The sequence below is a fragment of the Gymnogyps californianus genome, chromosome 3, assembly GCF_018139145.2.
Source record: "Gymnogyps californianus isolate 813 chromosome 3, ASM1813914v2, whole genome shotgun sequence".
Classification (NCBI taxonomy): Eukaryota; Metazoa; Chordata; class Aves; order Accipitriformes; family Cathartidae; genus Gymnogyps; species Gymnogyps californianus.
This window is the reverse complement of record NC_059473.1, coordinates 42,475,699-42,483,889: the sequence shown is the minus strand read 5'-3', so window position 1 is coordinate 42,483,889 and position 8,191 is coordinate 42,475,699. Positions and strand designations below refer to the sequence as shown.

General features: G+C 39.3%; 1 non-coding gene across 1 annotated transcript; it reads right to left on the bottom strand.

Moving 5' to 3' along the window:
• Nucleotides 1-6,255: 6,255 nt before the first annotated feature.
• TRNASTOP-UCA (transfer RNA opal suppressor (anticodon UCA)) lies at nt 6,256-6,342 on the bottom strand. The gene has a single exon. It is a non-coding gene; the product is annotated as a tRNA-Sec (tRNA).
• Between the last annotated feature and the right edge of the window lie 1,849 nt (nt 6,343-8,191).

The following is an 8,191-nucleotide window of genomic DNA, read 5'->3' as shown; positions in this document are numbered from 1 at the left end:
TGTCAATCACTTTCAATCTCTGCAGGGGCAAACTAACCATCTCTCTTGTTTTCGTCTTACCTCTGGAATACTTACTTACAAGTGGTTTCCTGTTGCAGTTCATTTCCTCCACAAGTTTCCTTTTGTGACTTTGTTTTTCTAACCCAAACTTTAATTGCAGTGCTGTGTTTTTGTACCCATCCTCAGTAGTTTGACTTGGTGTTCGCTTTCTATGCAGTTCTTTTTTGTGCTTAAAATGCCAACAAGATACTTCATTGTACTTACAGTTTCTCAGCTGTGTGCCCTTAATATTCTTTTTTATTGCTAATCTCTTTCACACCTTCTCCTCATACAAGCCATTTGAAATGATCTTTCCTTCCAATTCTCTGATTTCATTGAAGTTTGACTTTCTGAAAGCCATTGTTTTTATTTGTGCACTCTGTTTGAAGGGTCATGAAGTTCCAATGTCACGTTCACTCATATCCACGTTATCTTTCAATCTGATGGCCTCAGTTCTTTCCTCTTAGTTGAAATAATATGTAGGATTTCTCCCTTATAAATGCCCTACAGTTTTGCTACTAATTGGAAGAATTTGCAGGGCAGTCAGTGTCTTGTTATGTCCATTTTTCATCAGTTGTTTCTGTCATTAAACATTTCTACTGTTGACTGCTCCTTTAAGGGTTTTAAAGGGTGAGAATGACATCACCTACTCTGGCTTACAATTGCAACAAATATTTCTGCTCGAGATTGTTCACTGGCTAATTCTATATTTTGTGGGATTTTGCCACTTAAATTTCTTCTATTTCAATTTCTCTTTATTTGCATTTTAGTGCCAGTTATGAATCTCAGCTATGGCTGAGGATTCAATCTTTTGACACAATCTGCATGCATCTGTAAAGATAATAATAATAATAATAATAATAATAATAATAATAATACCCCTGTAATTCTCATATGCTTTCACAATAAACTTAATTCTACTCAATTCCTTTGCTTTGCCTGCGTTGCCATTTTGTCTCTAACTACCTGTTCAGCACAGTGAACTTGTGTGTGTGTGTATGCATAAGTGTGCGTGCCTGCACTTACCTGAATATTGAACTTAGAGGGTGATTTTGCATCCTAAGGAGGCTAAATAATAACACATAAATGAGTGTTTGTTTGATTCCTAGAACTACAAGTGACAACTAAGCTGCCTATAATCTGTGGATTTAAAAACTTCTGGGCACAACAGGCAGATCCATGAGAACCATTTAGTGACCGCAGCAACCTCAAAAATACTTCAAATATTCCCTGTTATGGAAATAAAGAAAAAGTTATCTTAGTCATATATAAGCAGAGACATCTTCACAAAACCCAGGAGATTATTAATCTTAATAAAACCTGTTCAAAGTTCAATTTTAACAAGCATTTAATTTTTCTCCTTCCTTACCATACATCTCTTTGGTCATGTCTTTCCATTATTTTAGAGGTCTTGGAATTGGAACTAGACTAGGTGATTTACTTTGGCTCGTGTTTCATATAAGTCTGCATTTAAGCATCTTATCCATGAAAGACAAATAAAAAGAAAACATATCAAGGATTCAGAGGCCTGAGAAAAGTGTGAAGTTTTTCTATCCTGGAATTAAAATATTGAGGAATTATAATTTCAATCTGCATTAAAAGCCAACTATAATTGTTAACCCTGTGTGTCCTTAAAATCCTGATTCAACAAGGCTTTTAAACATCTGCTCTACTTCAAAGTATGCTCACAATTGCTTTATTGGATCAGGTCCTAATTCGCTCAAAAACATAAACGGACCTTATTAAAAGTCAACAAGCTTGTGCTCTGTGGCTTACTTTCAAGTTATTTCATTTGAAGCACAGGGATCCAATTAATTCCAATGGAGCTGTTTTACAGATATTAAATTTACATATTAAGTACTAAATTGAGGCCAAATTGAGGATTACTGATGGTCTAAAGCCTTCTGATTCTATAGCTGTCTGCAGTGCAAAACTATTTTTGCAGAATAGTTTCCTGTTATTAGACAATTTTATAAACTATAGATATAGAACTCTTTTCACCTAGCATTCTCTTCACAAATACATGCATCTTTCTTAAACAACCAGCACATAGTCATAGCATGATTTTTGAATATAGATAGTAAAATAAGTTAGCATAAACAAATGATAATGTTTATCCACTGGAAATATTATGTACTGAAATCCTGAGAATTAATTTTCAGAACACTTTCGCTGTATTTTGTTAAGGTGAAGGTTGGTTTTGATTTATAGGATCACTGTGGAGTTCCTTATTAAACTGTCACTCAGAGATCATGAGTGGAAAACCCATTACTGTGTTAATTAGGTCTGTGGTAGTTTTCAGACTGGTGGTGACAGCTGCCTGCATGTGGCCTAGCATATATATTATCCAAATGGCAACACCACCTCTGTTGGGGTAGAAGACTTTGCACAGTCATGACAAAAGGAAAAAGGATGTTACTTTGCACCTTAGAGGGCAGTATCACAATCCAGGAAAAAGCTTCAAAGGTTAGATTTATTTTCTTTCAAAATAAGTGTAGTGACAAAACATGCTGCAGCTTCATTTAATTTTGCTCTTTTTTTATTTCTTTCTTACCCAGGGGTACCTGCCTTGCACAAACACCCAGTTATGTTCCTCTAGGTACAAATCCTACTGAGAAAAAATTAGATAAATTAACACCAGAGGACTATATTGCTCAAAAAAATGTGTTTCTTGCATGACCTCAGCCACAGGATTTCAGGAAATAATTCCATGATAAAATAGGTGTTTGCATTTCTGGGCTATACCAGGCTGGGCTTAGGTGATAGGTAGCCCCGCACTTCTCTTGGTATCTTTCAGTTGTTAATTACTTTCAGTTTCAGAAAACGGGAGTGAGACAGAACTTCCTAACGTGCCCTTGTGACATGGAGACTAATCAGATTTTCAAAAGTGATCTTGAAAGTTATGTCCCTGGTTATGTCCCAATCAGACTTAGACTGCACTATACACATCTGTCACTGTGAAGCAAACTAAGGTATGATATTCGGATATTTAGCCGCTCTAGAGGAAATTCATGCAGGCCTACACTTACCTGTGGTAAAATGTAGTAGCAAACCCCACCTCCATTGATAGGTACATGTTTGTAAAGGCTGATGAACTCCTTCAAATTGCCTCGAATTTACTCAAAGCTGTTGTCACTTAGTAGCTAATACTGTTTATAAACCCTAAAAATCCATTTCCTCGCTAGTAAAGCATTCACTTGTTCATGTAGCCAGAATGCTAAGTCACATTTGAAGAGCAGAATATTCTTTGCTAAGTCAGTAAAGCATGTTTTAAATAGTGTCTCAAAACTAGATACAGTGAGTCAGGTCAGGCCCACCAAAAGTGATACTATGACCTCCTGAACCTCAAGTGATTTTTCTTTTCTTCTACTTTCAAAAGGAACGTACTCTCTCTTTTTGCCCCAGCATTGCATTGGGAGATGCTGTCCAGCAGTGTGGCAAGCAGATATGGCACACAAACTAAATCATTCATTAAGCAAGTATCTGTGGGCTGACACTAATACCTATACTTGGGGAGCATGCTAAATATCTATTCCTACACACATCATTGCTGTTTCTGCTCTTTAAAAAGCAGACCAGTCCAAACAAGAACCTGCCATGAATCCGTTGAAGTCAGTGGACAGTCTCCCCCTGCACTGGATAGGCTTTGTGCCTGGGTCTCATGCTGTGCTCTGCTGAGAAAAATGACCTAATGCATTTTTCCCCATCTCTGACTTCGATGACTCCCTGATGTTATTTTCCCCACATTTCCATTCCAGTCTCACTTTCTTCTACATACTTTGTTTCATCATATTTTCTGTCACATTTTTAAAATTCATCATTTAATACTGAAAATTATGTAGAACTTTTTGACATCTAAAAGATCATGGACTGCTCTGCAGAAATAAGCAAAGTCTGCCAGTCAGAAGACAGGCCACAATTAGTGTGCAGTCAAAACTTCTCCCATGCATATAAATCACTCCATCTCCCAAAGTCAGAAAGAACAGGTAGATGAGACACTAGTATCATAAAGTACTGTTGACTAAAACAAGAAGCAGTAATTGGGACAGGAAAAATCTTTCTGCTCTTCACTATTTAGGCTGCGCTCATGGACTTGCTTTTAGTCAAAGTACAGAATCCAGAGCCATTTGTCTGGAAAAATACAGTTGCAGTCAGCTAGCAAATAAGCTAATTCAGCCAGAATATTGACAAGACAGAAAAAAATGTTAACTGCATTCGTCTGAGATCTTTGTGGTCACTTAAGGGGATGTTTGACTGAGCTACTAAATTCCAAGCAATGGCAGCTAGAGTATGAGAGAGAAAAAAGAAAGTTGCCCCAAGATTACCTGCTCAGTGTTCATGGTCCATCCTTCACATGGCGGAAGAATATAATGGCAGGTTAACTTTTTTCCTCTCTGAATTAAGGAGTCTCTGCTTATGGAACTCACATGTCATCTTGCCTCCACCACGACCTTCTTTGGAGGTCTCTACTGGTCAAAGGTTTAAAAAAGTGGCAGGTAATCCATGTTGGAACAAGGAAATCAGAAACATACAATCCTTTTGCCAAGAAAAGACAGTTTACATTACTAGCTTTCCTTGAATTACCTTTCTCATGATATGGGTAAGACCTTGCAGACAGACAGTGGATGAAGAAACACATTTTGGAGCTGTCTCCACTAAAGACGGGATGCTAAGAAACAGTGGATTTTCAGAGGAAGGCACAAGAAATCTGGAGCTGCTATGAAAATTTCAGGCTTTCTGCTGATTTTATCAAACTCATTTTAATGTCTGATATAAAAGAGAGTTCAAACATGGGATCACAATCAGTTTCCATGACTGTGTTCTCAGAAGCAGTATCTGTCCCCCCCAAAAGGATTTGGAATTTTTTGTTCACCTCCATATCTCATAGCTTGTTTGGAAAACAAATTATCAGAAGTAGCAACTTGTGACTTCATGTGGGAGTGAAAACTGGTAGGGGGGTAGTACATAAGCTTTAGGTATTTGACAATTATGGTTCTCTACCTGGATACTCAGCTTATTTTTTATATCCAAAGGAAAAATAAAGTGATATAATGTATTGGGGTTGCATGGCAAGGTTTTGGTAGCAGGGGGGGCTACAGGGGTGGCTTCTGTGAGAAGCTGCTACAAACTTCCCCCATGTCTGATAGAGCCAACACCAGCCGGCTCCACGAAAGACCCGCTGCTGGCCAAGGCCGAGCCCATCAGCAACAGTGGTAGCGCCTCTGGGATAACATATTTAAGAAGGGGAAAAGTTACTGCGCAGCAGCAATTGCAGCCGGAGAGAGGAGTGAGAATATGTGAGAGAAACAATGCTGCAGACACCAAGGTCAGTGAAGAAGGAGGAGGAGGAGGTGCTCCAGGCGCCGGAGCAGAGATTCCCCTGCAGCCCGTGGTGAAGACCATGGTGAGGCAGGCTGTCCCCCTGCAGCCCATGGAGGTTCACGGTGGAGCAGATATCCACCTGCAGCCCATGGAGGACCCCACAACAGAGCAGGTGGATGCGCCCAAAGGAGGCTGTGACCCCACGGGAAGCCCGTGCTGGAGCAGGCTCCTGGCAGGACCTGTGGACCCATGGAGAGAGGAGCCCACGCTGGAGCAGGTTTGCCGGCAGGACTTGTGACCCGGCGGGGGACCCACGCTGGAGCAGTCTGTTCCTGAAGGACTGCACCCTGTGGAAGGGACCCATGCTGGAGCAGTTCGTGAAGGACTGCAGCCTGTGGGAAGGACTCATGTTGGAGAAGTTTGTGGAGGACTGTTTCCTGTGGGAGGGACCCCATGCTGGAGCAGGGGAAGAGTGTGAGGAGTCCTCCCCCTGAGGAGGAAGGAGTGGCAGAGACAACATGTGATGAACTGACCGAAACCCCCATTCCCCATCCCCCTGAGCCACTTGGGGGGAGGAGGTAGAGAAATTTGGGAGTGAAGTTAAGCCCAGGAAGAAGGGAGGGGTGGGGGGAAGGTGTTTTAAAGATTTGGTTTTGTTTCTCATTATCCTACTCTGATTTGACTGGTAATAAATTAAATTAATTTTTTTCCCAAGTCGAGTCTGTTCTGCCCATGACAGTAATTGGTGAGTGATCTCTCCCTGTCCTTATCTTGACCCATGAACCTTTCGTTATATTTTCTCTTCCCTTGTCCAGCTGAGGAGGGGGTGTGATAGAGCAGCTTTGGGGGGCACCTGGCATCCAGCCAGGGTCAACTCACCACAGTCTTTTTTGGTGCCCAAAAGGTGGAAATTAACCACTCTGTCACTAGACAGCTACAGGTTTGAAGCCTGCACCCCAGACCACTGAAGGTCATCTGGGCTGTGGTGGGTTGACCCTGGCTGGATGCCAGGTGCCCACAGGTATACACTGCACTTCAGCATGCAGATTGTTGAATGGGTGTTAGTGAAGGCAATGTGATTTAAATTATGAAAGATTTCTAAAGTTATCATAATTCAGGAGTCCATTCATAGCAGAATTCAGTCCAACAGTAGTAATGAAACTGGTAAGATGCATCAGCTGAAGTTATCATGAATTGCAATGTATGCAACAACACTGAAGTGAATTAATTGCTATTAGTCACTCCTGAACTAGTTACTTTCATGCTTGTAACTATGCTTATTCCAATAACCACTCTGTATAACACTTAGACTACTTTGTTTCCGACAACAATAATTTGACAAAGGAGGTGGAGAAGTATATACCTTTATTGCATATCCTAAGAAGAAAATACAATAAACTTTTTTTTAAACTTGGATTTGCCTTTCTACCTTAACTGATCTCTTACTACCAGAAATTTAAATCTTACAGTATAATGCAGCAACACAAAACACCAGTGTCTTGTGCCAATATGTTTATTTCCATGTGGGAAGTTAGAAGAGTATTAGATTTGCAACAGCAATGCTATAAGGAAACACTTGATCTCCTAGCTGCCATAATTATTATCAGCTGCAAACTTACTGGGTTTCCTCTTATTAATGTTATCACTTGGCACAGAATTATAATGCAGGTTTAGTCAGTTATTTAGCCATCTGTGAAGTGGCTTAACTCTGTAAGGCATGGTATTAAACAAAATTCATACTAATTTTGAGGAATACACAGTTCATGGAGTTGTCTGCAATTCAGTTAAGTAAAAATAAAAAGTCAGTTGGGAAATCGCTATAGTTGGACTAATTACACATAATAGCATAGGAAAATATGGGGATTATAGATGAAACTAAATCGTTCAATAAAACCTCCTTTTGCTAGACGTTTTTTGGATTCCCTTCCCCTCCTTGCCCTGCAATAAACTACAAAAAGATTGAACCTCTAGCTAAATTATTTTCCTTTAATTAGTCAGATTTCAAATAGAATATTTTTCATCCCTTGTCTTCATTTCCTGGCAGAGAGCAGAACAAATACATTAATTCCATTAAGAGCCATTAGAGGAAGAATATAGATTACTAAATCTGGTCAATAATAAACTGACCTATTGAATCATCTTGTAGTAAATTAAAAATAATTTTAACAGCCCAGAGGCTAAAGTATTAAAAACAACAACAAACTCCTTTTGGTCTCACGTGTAAGAATTAAAGGAACCAAAAGGCTGGAGTCTAAACACTGAGTTCTCTGCTCATTTATTCCCATGGATCCCACCAGCAACTTCAGGCTTTGTATCAACCACTGATACACACGAATGATGCCAAGACTTACGTTCCTATAAAGCAGCATAATGTCATAAGTGTATCTATCTGCACCAGTCTACACTGCTGGAGGTGCAATTTTCTGATTAATACACTAGAAAGATCAGGATGTTCAGAAACCCAGTGCTAACACTGGTATGGAGAAACTTGAAAACAAAGTTAGTTAGCTTGCCACTCTTTCTCCCTGAGAAGCCAGGATATTATTTTCATCATGTCTGATGGGGGCTAGATCAGATTTAAAAAAAAAACAAAAACAAAACCAACTTCTTTTTATACAAGAATCAAGTATGCTTTTTTTTTTTTGATAAAAATATGTCCCTCAATAGAAAACTTGTTAAAAAATGGTATCCAAAATTAAGAGCAGTTTCTTATGAACACAGCAAGGAATCATAGAACCTTGTTGATGATTGATACATAACTAAAATTTAGGAGACATAATTATTTTATCAAGGAATAAAATAATTCCCATTTTCCACATCTTTGCTTGTT